We start from the raw sequence: 20,800 nt of genomic DNA on the forward strand, positions 1-20,800 counted from the left end.
CGACTGCAGTAGGTATCCTGACAGATGTTTCCAGGAGCACAGGACATACCAGTTTTCACATGACCAATATCGGTTGTGCTATGACATGAATCCAGCCGCAAACACCAGAACCCTGAGATCTCAGACGGATGGAATCCAACATGCTCTTGTAGCTGTGGGAGATGTGTGACATTACTACACTGCAGCCTTCCACACGGCACATCTGTATGGGAACAGGTTCAGCGTTGAATTCTCCGGGGTCTTCTGCAGTGTCCATGTCGGCTTCCTTTGTGATTTATGGTATAGCAGACATCTTCACCTTTCCCACAATTTCTGCCAAAGATTTCTTGGCAGTGAATAGTGCAGTCAGTGCAGTTTCCATGATAGCAGCAGCTCTCTTCAGTGCACGGAGTTCCATCTTGCATATAGAAATCATCAGGACATTCCAAGGATACCCCACGACAATATTCTGGAAGATCACATATATTTTGGATTGTTCTGCAGAGTGTCCCAGCATCAGAATAGGTGCAGTGTGTACAGCATCTGCCTGTATTACATTTGTCCCCAGGAGTTAAAATACCATCACTCATACAGCACAGATTGCTGTAACACTGCTCTAAGGAGCTGCAGTCACAGTGCTTGCCTGGGTCAGCTAAGTAGTTTCAGAAATTATTGTGGCTCAGGCTTTTATTTCAATGCACCATTTAGATGTTGAAGAGGCACTTGCCTAATCTGCCACTCATTTTGTGCTGCATATGAATGAAGGAACACTTACTGAAAGCTTCAGGTGTACAAGGGAATTGGGTCCTAATGCAGTTGGACCTTTTCTGGCAAGCATATTCATCAGTGTCAACCCACAAACCAATATTTTTTGCAACCTGATGTGATGCTATGACAGACAAGAGTAAATAATGTTTGCCTAAACAACCCATCATGATGGGGCTTTGTGGACGGCATATACTGCATATAACCGGACTGAAATTAACTTCATGGGATCCATCTCTAATCGCAATTAAGGATGAATGTGGTTTAAGAATTCGAAAACACTTGGACTCATACTATCGAAAAAAAAAAAACATCTGTCAGGATACCTACTCTGATACAACACATATTTGCCCATATTAGCTGGATATCTCTCATTATAAAATATCATGAAACCAATATAGTAACTTACACGAATCCCATGAAACAATGAGTCAGTTAAGCGAACTAGCCTTATTAGGAATTGGGCACATTTTGACCCGTGGTTAAACAGACTGTATATTGTTTTGGAACTGAGAGCAAAATCTCTGATGGGATGACTATAATTTACTATAGATCCTGAGGACTGCACTGGCATTTGCTTGAGGAACAGGGGGTCCCTATCCTCCTTATCCCAGGTTATAAGTAGGTCCTATTGCATTGGTGTCTGCCATTATCTGAGAAACAATGTGTTCAAATGTTGGGAATTGCTGAGGTGTCTGATTTCATAGGCAAGGTCATCCAACTTCATGATACCTTCAAGGCTCTGATAGCACGTGTCCATGGTGACCATGGAAAGAGGAATCTCCTCCAGGTAGCCGAGGTAGTAATAGTCTGGAGGCATGGAGGGGTAGTCCATCTGCAAGGCTCCCTGAGCATCCTGAGTCATCATCAGCAGATGTATGGACCAAAAGGGTTTCTAGCACCGCATGTGGATAACGTGTCTCTTGTCCCCAAAACACAGGCTACAGGACAGCCAGCCAGGCATCTGAATGCCCTTGTCGTTGTGCAGCTCCTTCTTTGTAATTACCACCTGAAGGAGATGTAGCGCCATGAGGAATGACCTTGAGAACCCTGGACAGGAGCCAGCACTGCCCAGAGTGCAAACTGCAAGAGGGACGCCCTCAGGGTGAACTGGCCCTCTGCCAGCCTCATGCCCCTTCTCAGGGACACCTGCCAGTGAGAATGGATAAATGGAGGATCCTCAGCAAAGAGAGGTCTAGGTAATCTGACAGAACAGAGGGCTCTGCCAGGTGGACAGCACCCTGCACCTGGGAGCCACCTGTGGGGTAAGGTAACAGTCCCAGGGTGTGGCATTGGGTGACCCTGCACATCAGTTCAGCTGGGGTCGATGTGGGAGAGGCAGGTGGGCCAGTTCAAGTGTGTCACATGGACATGGGTAGGGACTTGGACCCAGAGATATGGCTCTATTCAACACATTCCATCTTTCCTCCAGCTAGTGAATATGAGATATGCAATTATAACACCCTGAACTTCTCTACCAATTTCATGTCCTTTGGTACTACTAGGTCACTTTCTATGGATGACTACTTTTCCTCATTATGGAGACCAATGCTTCCTACTTCCTTGGGATGTGGAGGTGGAGATTGCCAATTTTACCTTTATAGGTGATGAAAAAAATAGCTTTGTCATTTTTCATGTCTCATTCTGGTTAGATATTAGTTTTCAAGCTATTTGTTTATTTTGGTTTTTGCTTTGAAGCTTCCTCTGAGTTTATTGAGGAGAACATTTGCCAGTATTCCGTGTGATGCTTGGTGAACTACAAGGATGTATTTTAGTATTTTTTTATGCCAGCTGGGGAGAACAGAAAGTACTGCTGAGCATGTGTGAGCCCCAGGGGTTTTCTGCTGTAATCCCTCATGGGGGTTCTTTCCTGGCCTCTGGCAGTCTCCTCCCATGCATGTGTGGTTCCCTTCTCAGCTGGAGATGCTGGGGAGTTGTGGTAACTTTGGCAGCTTGCACCATGGAGTCTGCACATGATCAAAAGACGTTGTCAACAATGGAACTCCCTTGTTTGATTAAGTACCCTCTACTACTTTAAAAAACCCTGGGTCAGGCAGAAACCCTCAAAGTTGGCTTTTGGACAAGAGTCTGCATTCTCACCAGTGGCTGGCCTTCTGAATAAAGCTCAAATTCGTTTCCCACCAAAACTAAAACTTAGAACGGTGACCTTTCCAGCAACAGGCAGCTGAATTTGGGTTTTGATAACAATAAAACAGAGAGTGGAGTGGCAGTTGCCACGGGCTGGCAGCAAGAGGCAATGAGGGTTAGATATCAAGGGGTGTGATTTTCTGTTATGCAAGACGACTAAGTTCTAGAGGTCTTCTCCACAACAATACACGTGTAGTTAACAATACTGTACTGTACGGTTAAATTTTAGATCCATGAGGGTGGATCTCAGTTTCAGTGAGATCTTACCACAATAAACGAATTTTGCTTCTCACACAAAGTATGCATGGGCAGACACTCTGTACTGATATGTCAAAATAATTTTTAAAAATTTGCATACTTTGGATCCTAACCATGGGGATCTGCCATATACAAATATCTTTTTCCATTCCGTAGGTTGCCTTTTAGTTTTGTTTATTGTTTCCTTCACTGTTCAGAAGCTTGGTATTTTGAGGTAGTCCCAAGAGTTCACATATGTATGTATTTAATTTTCTTGTAATATTTTTAATTGAAATTCAAGTGTGTTAACATACAGTGTAGTATTGATTTCAGGTGTAGAATTTAGTGATTCATCACGTACATATAACACCCAGTTCTCATCTCAACAAGTGCCCTTCTTAATGCCCATCTCCCTTTTAGCCCACCTTCTCCACCTCCCCTCTGTTTGTTCTCTGTATTTAAGAGTCTCTTCCAGTTTCCTCCCTCTCTATTTTTCTTTTCTTTTCTTTTCTTTTTCCTTCCCCTATGTTGTGTTTCTTATATTCCACATATGAGTGAAATCATAGGATATTTGTTTTTTTCTTGGTGACTTATTTCACGTAGGTTAGTATTTTGTTGTTCCACCCACATTGTTGTAAATGGCAAGATTTCATTATTTTTGATGGCTAATATTCCATTGTATATATTTACCACATCTTCTATATGCGTTTGTCTCTTGATCGATATTTGGGCTCTTCCACAATTTCCTTATTGTTGATAGGGCTGCTATAATCATTGGGGTGCCTGTGCCCCTTCGAATCAGCATTTTGGTATCCTTTGGATAAATTCCTAGTAAAGCAATTGCTCAATCACAGGATAGTTCTATTTTTAATTTTTTTGAGGAATCTCCACACTATTTTCCAGAATGGCTGCACAAGTTTGCATTCCTACCATGTTAATTTTAGCCATCCTGAGAGGTGTGAGGTGTTATCTCATTGTGCTTTTGATTTATGTTTCCCTGATGAGAAGTGACAATGAGCCTCATTACACGTGTCTTATCGCCATCTGGAAGTCTTCTTTGAAAAATGTCTATTCATGTCTTCTGACCATTTCTTCACCAGATTTTTTGTTTTTTTGAGGGTCGAGTTTGATAAGTTCTTTATACATTTTGGATACTGAGCCTTTATCTTATATGCCATTTGCAAATATCTTCTCCTATTTTGTCAGTTGCCTTTTAGTTTTGTTGATTGTTTCCTTGCTGTGCATAAGCTTTTTATCTTGATGAGGTCCCAATAGTTCATTTTTGCTTTTGTTTCCCTTGCATCTGGGACATGTCTGGTAAGAAGTTGCTCCAACCATGGTCAAAGAGGTTGGTGCCTGTGTTTTCCTCTAGGATTTTGATGGTTTCCTGTCTCACATTTAGGTCATTCATCCATTTTGAATTTGTTTTTGTGTATATTGTAAGAAAGTGGTCCAGTTCCATTAGAGTTTCAGGTTGCTGTCCAGTTTTCCAACACCATTTGTTGAAGGGACTGTCATTTTTCCATTTGATACTGTTTCCTGCTTTGTTGAAGATTAGTTGACCATATTGTTATGTGTCCATTTCTGGGTTTTATACTCTGTTCCATTAATCTATATGTCTATTTTTGTTCCAGGACCATACTGTCTCTATGACTACAGCATTGTAATATAGCTTGAAATCCACAATTGTGATGCCTCCAGTTTTTTTTTTTCTTTTTCAGGATCGCATTGGGTGTTCGGGGTCTTTTGTGGTTCCATGATAATTTTAGAATTATTTGTTTTAGCTCTGTGAAGAATTCTTGTATTATTTGACAGGGATATTTACAGTGAATTATTTGCATCGAATGTCTAGATTGCTTTGGGTAGTATCAACATTTTAACAATGTTTTTTTTTTTTTTGTTTTAATCCATGTGCATGGAATATTTTTCCATTTATTTGTATCTTCTTCAAATTCTTCCATAAATGTCCCAGATTTTTCAGATTAAAGCTCTTTTAACTCTTTATAGAGGGTTGTTTCTAGGTATCTTATGGTTTCTGGTGTAATTGTAAATGGGATCGTTCATTGATTTCTCTTTCTCCTGCTTCATTACTGATATATCAAAATGCACAAATTTCTGTATGTTGATTTTGTATGCTGCAGGTTTAATGGTTTATAGTATCAGTTCTAGCCAGTTTTTTTGGTGGATTTTATCAGGATTTCTATATATAGTATCAAATTCAACTCCAAAACTGAATAATCCTATTAAAAAATGAGCAGAAGGCTGAATAGACTTTCCAAAATGTGACATACAGATGGTCAATAAACACATGAAAAGATGCTCAACATCAATTATAATCAGGGAAATATAAATCAAAACTACAAGGAAGTATCAACTAACTCCTGTCAGAATGGCTAAACTCAACTACACAAGAAACAACAGGTGTTGGTGAGGATACAGACAAAGGGGAACACTTTTGCACTGCTCATGGGAATGGAAATTGGTGCAGCTTGTCTGAAAAACAGTATGGGTGTTCCTCAAAATGCTAAAAATACAACTACCTTATGATTGATCAATTGAACTACTAGGTATTTACCCAAAGGATACAAAAATACTAATTTAAAGGGAATTGTACCTCTATGTTTATAGCAGCCCTATCAAAAACAGCCCAGCTCTGGAAACAGTCCAAGTAAGCATTGGCTGATAAATGGATAAAGTATATGTGGTATATCTATCCCCCAAACACACACACACTCACACTCATACAATGGAATGTTTCTCAGCCCTGAAAGGAATGACATTTGCTCTTTGTAATGATATGGATGGAGCTACAGAGTATTATGCTAACTGAAACAAGTGAGCAAAATACAAATATATGATTTCATTCATATGTAGAATTTAAGAAACTTCAAATGGGAAATGGGACAAATAAGAGAGAAGAGCCACACCAAGATATAAACTTTTTACAATATTTTAAAATTTATTTTGAGATAGAATGGGGGAGGGGAAGAGGAAGAGGGAAAGAGAATCTCAAGCAGTCTCTTTGCTGTCAGTGCAGAAACCAAAGTGGGGCTTGATCTCAGGAACCATGAAATCAAGACATGAACCCAAATCAAGAGTCTTAGGCTTAACCCATGGAACATATAAACACAACAAAACAGATTCTTACCTATACAAAACAAACTTATGGTTACCAGAGGGAAGGTGGGTGGAGGGTTGGAGGAAGTAGGTGATTAAGTTGCAGGGGCGCACTCATATGAGCACTGGGTGTTGTATGGAAATGTTGAATCACTATATTTTACACCTGAAGGTAATATTACATTGCATGTTTACTAAGTAGAATTTGAATAAACCTCAAATGATGTATTTACAGTGTCTGCAAATGGCCTTGTTGGCATACAGCCCATGAAGAAACATTTATTCCAGAAAATATACTGACAGAAGGAACAGCTAGAATTTTGAGCTAAGGTATGTGCCTTTCCTTCCCCACCCCAGCTCAACAAATGGAAATTTCAGTGCAAGGAGCTGGGACTATAGGCATGTGCCACTGAGCCTTGCTGCAACCTCCCCTCCAGACTGTTGTAGCCAATACACAGGGTTCCCGGTGCCCAGCTCCTGTTAAGACGACTCTTTCCCAGAGGGACAGAATGTCAGTGACACCAAGCTGTTTGCTGTTGACGCCAAGCCCCAGTAGGTGCCACTGAGATGTGGGACTCACTCATTGTATGCAGCCCCCTCCCAGGATGGAAGTTTGCCCTAGGCACAGTCCATTAGGGGTGCTGGGAGCCTGGTCTCCCCAGACCTGACTTATATGGCAGGAGTCTCATGCCACCAGGACAAGCAAGCCTAAAAGAAATGCAGCTTCCAGCCACCCCTAAACTGAGCCCTAATTTTGTCCCCACCTGCAGCTGCAGAGTTTTGCCCAGGGCAGGGGGGAGCTGGAGCATCCACTAAACCAAGGTGCAGATCTGTTCTGGAACAACTGACTTCATTTCCAGCTGAGTGTGGGAAGGTCTGGGCCTCATTTTTTGGGAGAGTCAGGTGCAGGAGACAGATGGTTTCAGTGGAGGATTCCTAATCTACTCATCCTCACCTGCAGAGGACAGCTAGAGCCAGGGACAGTGGAGGGAACAGCTGCTGTCAGAACACATATCAGATTTTGGTCTTAGCAACTCTCCATTCAGAGGATCCCAAGGTGGTGGGGTTCAGTCTGTGGAGACTCCATACATCAGAGCATTGTTGAATGTAGGACAGCATTCAACATGCAGCAGAGGAACTTATCATGTGGGGGTGAGGCAGAAAGTGTTAAAGTCCAACCAAACACTGTCACCTAGGCTGTCACACCTAGGCTGGCTGTGTGAATGTCTCAGGCCACACCACCTCTGTAGTCTTTGAGACTACTTCCCTTCCCTCACATCATGTCTTTGAGGTTCTCCTAGTTTCAGTTCTGCATCAATAGTGTCACATTTCTGTGGAAAAGCATCCCATTGATGGATGTTTTGTACTTGGTTTATTCCTTTATATTTAGAAAGACTTGACTTATTCTTAGCTTCTAACACTAAGAAAGATGCTATACATATTTACACACCTTTTATTTTGTGAGCATGGGGTTTCTTTCTGGAGCAAATACTCTGGAGTGGTATTTCCAGGTTACATGTTAAGTCATGCATGTATAATTTCATAAGCAACAGCCAACAGTTTTCCATAGCTGGTGTTCGTGTTTCATTCCTACCTGCAGTGTTTGAGGCCCCACATGTGCTGGATGCTCACCTGGATGTTGCTCCCAGTGTTCCCTTCATACCTGAGCCATCGGGATGTGTGTATAGGGCACCTATTGCGTTCTTGATATGAATTTCCCTGACAGTCGATGGTGTGAAGAGTCTTCTCCAGTCCGTACCTAACGTGTCTATAACCACAAGGATAGGATGTATACTACACCAGTCTGTGCTTGTTTTATTGAGTTTTGTTTCCTTTCTTCCTATTGACTGTTGAGGGTTCTTAGCATATTCAGGATGCAGGTCCCTTGGTGGATAGGCAATTTGTGAATATTGTCTCTTCCTCTGTACCTTGTCTTACTGCTACTGATTGTCACGTGTGCAGAAAAAAAATATTTGATTTTCACAAAACCCATTTATACTATTTCTTTTTATGGGCCTTTGGTTCTTAAGTATAATTTTGGTTTTCATAATGATTGAATGCTTGTGACTGATAACTTTTTTAAAAATTTTTATTCTTGAGAGAGAGAGAGAGAGAGAGAGAGCAAGTGGGTGAGAGGCAGAGAGAGGGAGACACAATCTGAAGCAGGCTCAAGGCTCCAAGCTGTAAGCACAGAAACTGAAACGGGGCTCAAACCCACAAACCATGAGATCGCGATCTGAGCTGAAGTCAAATGCTTAACTGAGCCATGCAGGCACCCCACTAATTTCTTGATTTACAATGTATCCAAAATCTTTTTTTTTTTCTGGTTTCTCTCAATGCTGACTTGCTCCCTAATTGGTCTCTGGTGACTGTTGTTTGTTTTAAGTTTATAGAGTGTAGTAACTCATTTTAATGACATGGTTTTTCAAAATATATGGAAATTCTGTTGTCATGTTAAAATTGAACTCTAGTTTCACAAGAGATGCTGTGTGTGTCTTTTTGGCCAGATTGTTCATTAGATTTGATATATGTGCTCCGGGGTCAAAAAACACATTAACCTTTACAGGTTTGGGGGTTTCTATATGTGTCAGGAGCCATTGAACTCTGTGAACACAACCAAGTTCGTGACACAATATTTTTCCTTCACAATTCTATTTGAAATGCTGACAATTCATTCTGTGCATTGTCACTGTGAGACACTTCATGAATAGAATACACTGAAACTGTTTCATCATTTCCTGAAATTATTTTTTGTTTTGCATGTTTGGGAGTATAAGATTTCTTCTTCCTTCCAAGGGGAGCTCATATCTGCATTTGTGGATTTGTTCCAGGCTTCTCCTCTCCTAATACTTTTCCAACATGCTGTACAGTGTTTTACTAAATGAATATTTAGGTTTATTAGTACTCTGCCACTTTGGGTGATAGGAGCCCGTGAGGCAGGCTGCACAATATGGGTTTTTATTTGTCCCCATGTAAGTGATCTGTCATATGAACATTTATAGAACACATAGCCCCTCACTTTCATGCACCAGAAACAGGGGACATGCTTCTTTTCAAAGAGAAGGGAAAGGAATATGAGGGAGTGGAGCCAGCAAGGTTGCGGGAGGAAACCTGGAGCCTGGCAGGAATGGTCATCTCTCCACACTTTCCAGTTCTGCAGATGAGGGTCCCTGCTGAGACCCAACCTGGGTTCTTGTGCAGGTGTCTGGACAAGCTGCCCATGGGGTGTCGGAACAGTGGAGTCAGGAAGGGCAGCTGTGGTTGAATTCCAGCCCACCTGGAACCACTTGAAAAGTCATGAGTATGTTAATTAATGTCCACTACCAGTTTGGGTTAAAATGAATAAATGCAAGTAGTTACACTCACTACCTTAGATTCCATGTTCATGAAAATTTGTGACAATGTTTCTCCCTTCCTTTTTTTCCACTTTTCTAACTTTTTAAGTTTGTGTTTAAATTTTTATTAGATTACATACTATGTAATATTAATTTCAGTAGTAGAATTTACTGATTCATCACCTACATTCACATCCAGTATGCATCAGAACACGTGTCCTATTTAATCCCCATCACCCATTATCCCATCCCCCACACACCTGTCCTCCAACAACCCCAAGTTTGTTCTCTAACCTTAGAGTCTTTTGTTTTCCTTGCTCTTTTTTCCCCTTCCCCTATGTTCATCTGTTGTGTTTCTTAAATGCCCCATATGAGGAAATAATATCATGCTTGTCTTTCTTTGACTGCCTTATGTCACTTAGCATGATATCCTCTAACTGCATCAACATCTTTGCAAATGGCAAGATTTCATTCTTTTTTCTAATATTCCATTCTATACATATAGCTCATTCATCACTCGGTGGACTTTTGGTCTCTCTCCTCACTTTGGCTCTCATTGTTAATGCTGCTATAAACATTGGGGTGCACTTTTGTATCCTTTGGGTGAATTTTTGTATCCTTTGGGTGAATACCTAGTAGAACAATTGCTGGAGTGCAAGGTAGTTTCAGTTTTAAGTATTTAAACTGTTTTCTGGAATGACCACACCCCTTTGCATTCCCACCAAAAATATAAGAGTCCCCTTTTCTCCTCATCCTCATCAATATCTGTTGTTTCCTGAGTTGTTAATTTTAGCCATTCTGAGAGTTGTGAGGTCCTATCTCATTATAGTTTTGATTTGTATTTCCCTGATGTTGAGTGATGATGAGTATTTTTCATTAGCCATCTGGATGCTTTCTTTGGAAAAGTGTCTAGTCATGTCTTCTGCCCATTTCTTCACTGGGTTATTTGTATTTTGGGTGGTGAGTTTGATATGTTCTCTATAGATTTTGGATAGAAAGGCTTTATGAGATATGTCGTTTGCAAATACCTTTTTCAATTCTGTAGGTTGCCTTTTAGTGTAGTTGATTGTTTCTTTAGTTGTGCATAAGCTTTTTATTTTGATGAGGCCCCAGTTGTTAACGTTTGCTATTGTTTCCTTTGCCTTCTGAGACACGTCTAGTAAGAAGTTGCGATGTCTGATGTCAAAGAAGTTGCTGCCTGAGTTCTCCTCTAGGATTTTGATAGTCTCCTGTCTCACATTTAGGTCTTTCACCCATTTTGAATTTATTGTTGTGTATCGTGTAAGAAAGTAGCTCGGTTTCATTCTTCTGCATGTTCTGGTCCAGTTTTCCCAACACCCTTCGTTGAGAAGACTGTCTTTTTTTTCCATTACATAGTCTTTCCTACTTCATCCAAGATGAGGTGACCGTACACGTGTGAGTGCATATCTGGGCTTACTATTCTGTTCTATTGATCTGTGTGTCTCTATTGTGCTTGTAGCATACTGTCTTGATCACTACTGCTTTGTAATATAGCATGAAGTCTGCAATCATAAAGTCTCCTGTTTCTTTGTGTAGCATAGACATGTCAACAATACTTGCTTCTTTGATCCTTAACATTGATTTGTTTCCATTTCTTTGTGTCATCCTCCGTTTCTTTCATCATGTTTGTATTTTTCAGAGTACAGATCTTTTAACCCTTTAGTTATCCTATTTTTTTGGTGCAATTTTAAAGGGAATGGAGTTTTTGGATTTGTCTTTCTGTTTCTTCATTATTGCTGTATACAAATGCAATAGACTTTTGCATGTTGATTTTGTATCTTGTTACTTTGCTGAATTTGTGTATCAGTGCTTGCAATATTTTGGTGGATTCTTGGGTTTTCTATATAGAGCGTCATGTCATTGTGAAGAGTGAACGTTTGACTTCTTTCTTGCCAATTTGAATGCCTTTATTTCTTTTTGTTGTCTGTTTGTGAGGATAAGACTTCCAGTGATATGTTAAGTAGAATGATGGGAGTGGGCATCCCTCTTGATTTCCTGACAGTAGAGGAAAAGGTTTTTTTCCCCACTGGGGATATTAGCTGTGCGGTTTTCATATATGGTCTTTATGATGTTGAAGTATGTTTCCTCTATGCCTTGTTGAGGGTTTTTATTACAAAAGGTTTCTGTACTTTGCCAAATGCTTTTTTTTAATTTTTTTTTAGTGTTTATTTATTTTTGAGACAGGGAGAGACAGCATGAATGGGGGAGGGTCAGAGAGAGAGGGAGACACAGAATCCGAAACAGGCTCCAGGCTCTGAGCTGTCAGCAAAGAGCCCGACGCAGGGCTCGAACTCACGGACCGCGAGATAATGACCTGAGCCGAAGTCGGACGCTTAACCGACTGACCCACCCAGGCGCCCCTCAAATGCTTTTTTTTTTTCATCTAATGGGAGGATCATATAGTTTTTATTCTTTATCTTATTGATGTGTTGTATGACATTGAGTCATTTGTGAATATTGAACCACCCTTACAGCCAAGGAATGAATCCCACCTGATCGTGGTAAATGATAATTTTAACATATTTTTGGATTCAAGTTGCAATTATTTTCTTGATAATTGTTGCATCTATGCTCATTGGGGCTAGTGGCTTTTAAGTCTCCTTTTTAGTGGGGTTTGATTTGATTTGGAACTATGGTCATACTGTTCTTATCGAATGAGTTTGGAAGTTTTATTTCCATTTCTATTATTTGGAACAGTTTGAGAAGTCTAGAATCTTCTATGCTACTTAAATAGATTATGTACACTCTTCTTTAAATATCAGCTAGAATTCACCTGTGAAGCCATCAGGCCCTGGTCTTTTGTGTTTCAGTAGAGTTTTGATTATGGATCAGTTGCTTTGTTCATTATCAGTCAGTTCAGGTTTTCTGTTTCTTCCTATTTCAGTTACTGTAGTTTACATTACTGTAGGAATTTATCCAGTTCTTCCAGATTGACCAGTTTGTTAACATATAAATTTCCAAAATATTTTCTTCTAATTGCATTTCTGTGCTATTAGTTGTGATCTCCCCTCTTAAATTTGTGGTTGTATTGACTTAGTCCTTTCTCTTTTGTTTTTGGTAAATCTGGCCTTGGGATTATCATTTTTATTTATGATTCCAAAAACCAACTTATATTTTCATTGATCTGTCTAATGTTTTGTTTCTTCCTTTATCATTTGCGTGCTTTACTGTTTTTTATTTACCTTCTCCTGCTGGCTTTAGGGCTCACTTGCTGCTCATTTTCTAGCTTCTTTAGTTGTGAAGTGGTTGTGTGTTTGGGATTTTTCTTCTTTCTTGAGTTTGGCCTGCATTGCTATATATTTCCCTCTTCCAACCACTTTTGCTGCATCCAGATGGGGCACTGACATGTTTTCATTTTAAGTTGCATCTATGTATTTTTTATTGCTTCTTTAATTTCCTGAAAAGCTCATTCATTTTTTACCATAATGTTCTTTAACCTTATGTATTAGTGGCGTTGCCAAAGTTTTTCTTGTGGTTGACTTCACGTTTCTTAGTGTTTGGTATGAAAATGTGCATGTATGATCTCAGTCTTTTTGAACTTGTAGTGAGCTGATTTATGACATAGTATGTGATCTGTTGTGAAGAATGTTGCATGTGCAGCCAAAAAGAATGAGCATTCTGTTTCTTTAGGATGGAATGTTCTGAATATATCTGTTAAGTCCATTTGGTCCAGTGTGCCTTTTTGAGCCATTGTTTCCTTATTAATTTTGGCTTAGGTGATGTGTCCATTTCGGTCAGTGGTGTGTTAAAGTTCTTTATTATTATTCTTGTATTATTATCAACAAGTTTTTTATGTTTCTTATTTATTTATGTATATCAGTGCTTGCACTTTTGATGTAGAAATATTTAAAGCTTTATATCTTCTTGTTGGATAGACACCTTCATGATGATGTACTGAGTTCCTCATCTCTTGTAACAGACTTTGGTTTAAAATCTAGTTAGTGTGATATGAGTATGATACTACACCTTTCTTTTCACATCCATTAGCCTGATAAATTGTTCTCCCTCCCCTCACTTTCCATCTACAGTTGCTTTGGGTTGAAAATGAGTCTATTGTATGTAGTTTATAGAAGGTCTTGCATTTTTTAAATCCATTCTGATATCCTATGTCTTTTGATTGGACCATTTTTTCCCTTTTACATTCACAGTGATTATTGATAGATACAAACTTAGTGCCATTGTGTTGCCTCTGAAGTCACTGTTTCTGGAGATTTTCTCTGCTTATTTCTAGTCTTTGTTTCTTTTAGTTTTCCTTTCCCACTCAAAGAATCCCCTTTAATATTTATTGCAGGGATGGTTTAGAGGCCATGAACTCCTTTGGTTTTTGCTTTTCTGGGAAATTCTATCTCTTCTTGTATCTGAATGACAGCCTTTCTGGAGAAAGTATTCTTGGCTGCATAATTTTCAACTGAGCATGTTGTGGATATCATGTCACTCCCTTCTTGCCTGAAGGTTTCTGTGGATACATCTGCCATAATCTTTCTCTTATCTTCCTTGTTTAGTTAGTGACCTCTTTTGTCTTGGTGCTTATAGGGTTTTCCTTTTTCTGTGTATTTTGCCAATTTTACTATGATATGTCTCAGTGTTGGCCTGATTTTTTTTTAATTAATGGCGTTCTACGTGCCTCCTAGATGTGTATGTCTGTTTCCTTCCCCAGTTTTGGGAATTTCCCATGGTAATTCACTCAGATAACTCTTCTTCCCTTGTTTTATCCCTCTCCTTCTTCTGAGACTCCTTTGAAAAGCATTTTATTAAACATTATGGAGTTGCTGAGATTCCTATATATATGTTTGTGATGCAATATTTCAATTTTCCTCTTCCTTTCTGCTTCATTTCCCTGATAATTTTATCTTCTGTGTCACTTACTGATTCATCTGCTTCTTTCCGCCTTGAGGTCATCATAAACAATCAGTTTCACATCTAGGTTACAACATTTAAAATTTCAGCATGACTAGGTTTTAGGTCTTTTCTATCTGCAGTAAGGGTATATTCATGTCTCCTATGCTTTTTCAAGCACAGCTAGTATCCTTATGATAGTTTTCAAAAATTCTACTACCTTGTGAGAGATTTTAGAAGTTCTGTTTGAGGCATATTAATTATATGTGTTTTAATAATATCCCTGGCAATGACCTTTTATCATTTTTTTGAGGGGGGGGATGAATTCCTCGATCATGGTGTATGTCTATGTCTCCACTTTCTTATATCTTTTAGAAAATCCTGTTAAGTTTTCTCTTCTAGAGTAGTGTCTTTATTGAGAGGTGTACAATTACTGTTGAGGGCTTGACACTTTAGGAAGCATTTGTTGTATGTTCTGTGTGCACTGTGCTGTCTTATATTGGCTGTTCTGTCCCTCAGCTAAGTCCTCTGCAGAGTTTCTCCTTGTCTCCAGTGATGAGTGTTTAGACCTTGTCTACAATGTTGTGAATTTTAACTAGGTGAGTTTTTTTCAGCCTGTGAAGAGAGGCTAATTCTTATTTCCCCTAAAAGTGAAGCTATGCCTCACTATATGGTCAGTAGATTTGGTGCCTGTGGGGGTATATGTGGTCTTTTGAGGGAGGGGCATGGTGCTGGTCTGGTTTCCAGGCACTCTTTCCCTAGTAAGGAAGCACCTGAGGAAGGCAATGGGGTATAGCTTGGTGTCAGTGGCTCAGCTTCTACTGGAAGGTGATGTGCTGCTCACTGAATTCTGTCCATGCTGACTGGGGAGAGGAAATATTGGCATCAGCTCCCTCTCTAGTCCCTGGAGTTTGAGTTCCCAGCCTCCCCTGTTCAGGAAGCCCTCCCACAGAGAGAACAATCTGTACTTGTGGGTCCTAGGCTTCCATCAGAACACTGCATTCGCCTGCCTGTGTCCAAACCATTTGCCCACCTGGCGGCACAGGGCTCTTATGTTTTATCTCAGGAGCTCTAGCTGGGTTTGAAAACTCCAAATTGTATGAACTCAAGGTGACAGGGACCCTACTGATCCCCTGGGAGATGGTCTTGCTGTGTTTTGGCTGGATCTGGTTATCCCAGAAAGGCAGTTGCATGAACACTAGGGTCTTGGAGTTCATGGTGAAGGACAACAAGAAGGCAGCATTCAGTTAGCTGCTCTCAGCACAGGCTCCTATGCTAATGACCATGGCAGTGCAATGGTACCCGTCAGCTCTCCTGCCCCATGAGAGGCAATGCACTCTTTACCAAATGCACCCCGAGAAGGGAGCTGTCTCTCCCCAAGTCTCCCAGGGGATTCTCAGACCAAAAGGCCCCCTATGGGACTCTGCCCTCCTTCTCCACAGAAGCTCAGCTATGCCCACCAGGCTCCATGCCAGTTATGGCATGGACTTCTAAATCTTCAGTCTTTGAGCTCCGCGTTTACAGAAATTTGACTTCTCATGATTACCTTTGTGTGTCATCTTGACTGCATCATGGGTGCCCAGATTCCCCACTGTTTCTGTGGATGTCTGTGATGTGTTCCAGAAGAGACTGGCATTTCTTTTTTTTTTTTTCTCCTTGTTTTTATTTTATTTTATTTTATTTTAATTTTTTTTTATATATGAAATTTATTGACAAATTGGTTTCCATTCAACACCCAGTGCTCATCCCAAAAGGTGCCCTACTCAATACCCATCACCCACCCTCCCCTCCCTCCCACCCCCCATCAACCCTCAGTTGGTTCTCAGTTTTTAACAGTCTCTTATGCTTTGGCTCTCTCCCACTCTAACCTCTTTTTTTTTTTTTTTCCTTCCCCTCCCCCATGGGTTCCTGTTAAGTTTCTCAGGATCCACATAAGAGTGAAACCATATGGTATCTGTCTTTCTCTGTATGGCTTATACCTCACGCCAGTCAGAGTGGCCAAAATGAACAAATCAGGAGACTATAGATGCTGGAGAGGATGTGGAGAAACGGGAACCCTCTTGCACTGTTGGTGGGAATGCAAATTGGTGCAGCCGCTCTGGAAAGCAGTGTGGAGGTTCCTCAGAAAATTAAAAATAGACCTACCCTATGACCCAGCAATAGTACTGCTAGGAATTTACCCAAGGGATACAGGAGTACTGATGCATAGGGGCACTTGTACCCCAATGTTCATAGCAGCACTCTCAACAATAGCCAAATTCTGGAAAGAGCCTAAATGTCCATCAACTGATGAATGGATAAAGAAATTGTGGTTTATATACACAATGGAATACTACGTGGCAATGAGAAAAAATGAAATATGGCCTTTTGTAGCAACGTGGATGGAACTGGAGAGACTGGCATTTCTATCCATAGTTTCTATCTGCCTGGACATCACCCATGTCATTAAGGTTTTTTTTTTTTTAATTTTTTTTAACGTTTATTTATTTTTGAGACAGAGAGAGACAGAGCATGAATGGGGGAGGGGCAGAGAGAGAGGAAGACACAGAATCGGAAGCAGGCTCCAGGCTCCGAGCCATCAGCCCAGAGCCCGACGCGGGGCTCGAACTCACGGACCGCGAGATCGTGACCTGAGCTGAAGTCGGACGCTTAACCGACTGAGCCACCCAGGCGCCCCAAGGTTCTGAATAAAATGAAGAGGGAGGAAGAATTCCCTCATTTTTACTTCCCATGTGTGTGTTTGAATTGGAACATTGGTCTTCTCTGGCCCTTGTTCTAAGAGTTAAATCATCAGCTCTCCACGTTCTGATACTAGACACTAGTTCAGAATCAGACGAGAATTACATCACACATTTTCCTGGGTCTCCAGCATGTGAGAGAGGAATGTGGGGCTTATCAATGTATTTAGTCATATAAACCAATGTGCTTTGGTTTCTGTTCTTCGGGAGAATCCTGACTAATACATGCAGATGCATTATTTCTTCTTTAGAGGAAATGAATAAAACTGTAGCTCATTTAAAGTCCTGAGTAGGAAGTGCCAGTAGGTAAGTGTCACGTTGTTTGATTGGGACAAGGGCTGGGTGAAGATAATGGGGAGCTGTGGGATCCTGTGGTCCTGGCTGCACAGGGAGCGCATCTGGGAATCCTGTAATGGTTCAGCTGTTGTGCCTCAGGAAATCTGTAATTCAGTCATATTGAGGGACTGGAGTAGAGCAAGTGCAAACAACTGTGTCTTTGTGGATGTTAGTCTAGTTTCCCTATGACAACACAGTTGCTAATTCAGATAATTAATAGTTAAACAGAGAATCATATATCCAGGGAGGCTCCCTGGGGAAACTGCTGTGTGGAGAGGAAGCCCCAGACCCTGACAGGAAACCTGCCTGTAACCTCCATCTGCACCTGCTCCTGGGAACACAAAGGAGAATTGTGCATATTGTGCGCCCCCTGGTGGTGCTGATCCCCTCCTGCAGGGAGGTTTGTGTCTGGGCTCCCAGTGAAGTCCCCTCACCATGTCTCTAGCACAGTAATACGTGGCCGTGTCCTCGGTCTTCAGGTTGTTCATCTGCAGATAAAGCGTGTTCTTAGAGTTGTCTCTGGAGATGGTGAATTGGCCCTTCACGGAGTCTGCATAGTTTGTGCTACTTCCATCAGTATAAATATATGCGACCCACTGCAGCCCCTTCCCTGGAGCCTGGCGAACCCAGCTCATTCCATAGCTACTGAAGGTGAATCCAGAGGCTACACAGGTGAGTCTCAGGGACCCCCCCAGGCTTCACCAGGTCTCCCCCAGACTCCGCCAGCTGCACGTCACACTGGACACCTGCAGACACAAGACATCGTGGTCAGGAAACTGTCACACATCCACTGTTTCTCCCTCATATCCGTTCACATACTCAGTGTCTCTCATTCACCATGAATTACCTTTCAAAAGAGCAATGAGGAAAATACAGTCAAGCACAAACTCCATGATAAGGTGTCTTTGTTCTGTGCTGATCACAGAATGGGAACACCTGGGAGTCCTGGGTTTGGGGCTCCTCTCCCAGCTGTAGGGTCTGGGATGGGCTGGTTTTATCAGCACAGAGAGGGCCCTATTTGCACGTGCTCTGACATATATATCAAAGTCCAGACTTAGATTTGAATCTTTAAAAGTGAACGACAGCGTTAGGGACACACTTCTATATTAGTTTATGTGGATGGTGCTGTAACAATATGAAGCATTCTAATATGTGAGCATAGTTATATTTGCAGGCACTTGTGCAATTTTACAGGTCTTTCATCAACAAAGGTCATTTTCACTCTACAAGTAGTTTAAATACTTTTGAAATTTAATCCCAAATACGTTATTCTGTGCCATTTTCGGTTGTATAATGTTTTTATTTGGTTTAAATGTATTTTCATGCTGGTTTGTGGAATCACAGGTGGCTTACTTTTTACTTATTTATTTTTGTTCATTTTGCATCCTGCACTTTTCCTCATTTTTAAAAATTGGTTCTAATATTTTTGTGGTATATCTAGTGGTTTGTTTAAGATCATGTCATCTGCAAACTGGTCATTTTTCTTCCTTCTCACTGTTTTAAATGTCTTTTATTTCTTTTTATTGCCAAAGTTTGTGTGTACTTCTTCCAGTTGTAGGAGAAGAATGCTTTTCCCTTCTTTTCTTCTGGGCTTTAACCAGGTCTAAGGATTCATTGACATAACACTGATCTAAAGGGGAGAATAAATTTCATTTTGCAAGTGTTTGGGCTTCCTAATAATATGACACACAGAGAATGAACAAAGCAGGTGGCACTTGTGACTTTCATACAACAAAACACTGAATTTGGCAAGAGTTAAGGCAAAGGTGTGGTTTGGGAGTATTTAATTTGTCAACAAGTAACTAAGTTTGTTTGCACAACCTTCTTGTCCCTGAGTTCCTTATTCTGGTGCTAAGGATGGTTCTCCCCTCCTGGCACAGGGAAGGGAGTTTCCCAAAGGAGATTTATATCCTGCTGTCAAGGGACAAAGAATGGTCATCAGTGTACTTGGACTGGCTGTTTCTCATGTGACTTTCATCCAAATCAGCAATGTGACACGATTATATGGTTTGAGGCAGCATGTTTATTCTTCACATTATCATGTGGAATACTTATGTTGGGGGTGATCATCATTGCCTCGCTCTTGATGTGACAGGAATGGTTTTAGTTTTTTACTCTTCAATATGCTTTCAGATGTGGGCTTTCATAGTGGCCATGATCATGTGGAGGTAATTTTCTCTTTTTTTCTTCATTAACATATTTGTTTTTTTAATTTTTTAAAAATTTATATGCAAATTAGCATATAGTGCAACAATGATTTCAAGAGTAGATTCGTTAGTGCCCCTTACCCATTTAACCCATTCCTCCTCCCACAACCCCTCCAGTAACCCTCAATTTGTTCTCCATATTTACGAGTCTCTTCTGTTTTGTCCCCCTCCCTGGTTTTATATTATTTTTGTTTTCCTTCTCTTATGTTCATCTGTTTTGTCTCTTAAAGGCCTTATATGAATAAAGTGATATGATTTTTGTCTTTCTCTGACTGACTAATTTCACTTAGCATAATACCCTCCCGTTCCATCCAGATAGTTGCAAATGGCAAGATTTCATTCTTTTTGATTGCTGAGTCATACTCCATTGTATATATATACCACATCTTCTTTCTCCATGATGGATTATTTGGTTTTCTGACTGTTGAGTTTGATAAGTTCTTTATAGATTTTGAATACTAACCCTGTATCTGATATGTCATTTTCAAATATCTTGCCCCATTTGTCAGTTGCCTTTTAGTTGTTTTTTTTAATTGTTTTGTTGCTGTGTAGAACCTGTTTATCTTGATGAGGTCCCAAGTTCATTTTTGCTATTGTTTCCCGTGCCTATGGGGACATGTCTAGTAAGAAGTTGCTCTGGCCAAGGTCAAAGAAGTTGGTGCTTGTGTTCTCCTCTAGGATTTTGATGGTTTCCCTTCTCACATTCAGGTCTTTCATCCATTTTGAATTTATTTTTGTGTATATTGTACAAAGTGGTCCAGTTTCATTACAGTTCCATGTTGCTGTCCAGTATTCTCAACACCATTTGTTGAAGGGACTGTCATTTTTCCATTTGATACTTTTTCCGGCTTTGTCAAAGATTAGTTGACCATATAGTTATGGGTCAATTTCTGGGTTTTCCAATCTGTTATGTTAATCTCTGTGTCTATTTTTATGCAGGTAGTATACTGTCTTGCTGACTATAGCATGGTAATATAGCTTGAAATCCAGAATTATGATGCCTCCAGTTTTTTTCTTTTTCATGATTGCTTTGTGGATTCAGGGTCTTTTGTTATTCCGTGATAATTTTATTTTTTAAATG

The 20,800-nt window shown here is 40.4% G+C and overlaps 1 pseudogene; it reads right to left on the reverse strand.

The window, feature by feature from the left end:
- Positions 1-1,639: 1,639 nt before the first annotated feature.
- Positions 1,640-18,405, reverse strand: LOC115508096 (annotated as a pseudogene).
- Positions 18,406-20,800: the final 2,395 nt, after the last annotated feature.

The sequence above is a fragment of the Lynx canadensis genome, chromosome B3, assembly GCF_007474595.2.
Source record: "Lynx canadensis isolate LIC74 chromosome B3, mLynCan4.pri.v2, whole genome shotgun sequence".
NCBI lineage: Eukaryota > Metazoa > Chordata > Mammalia > Carnivora > Felidae > Lynx > Lynx canadensis.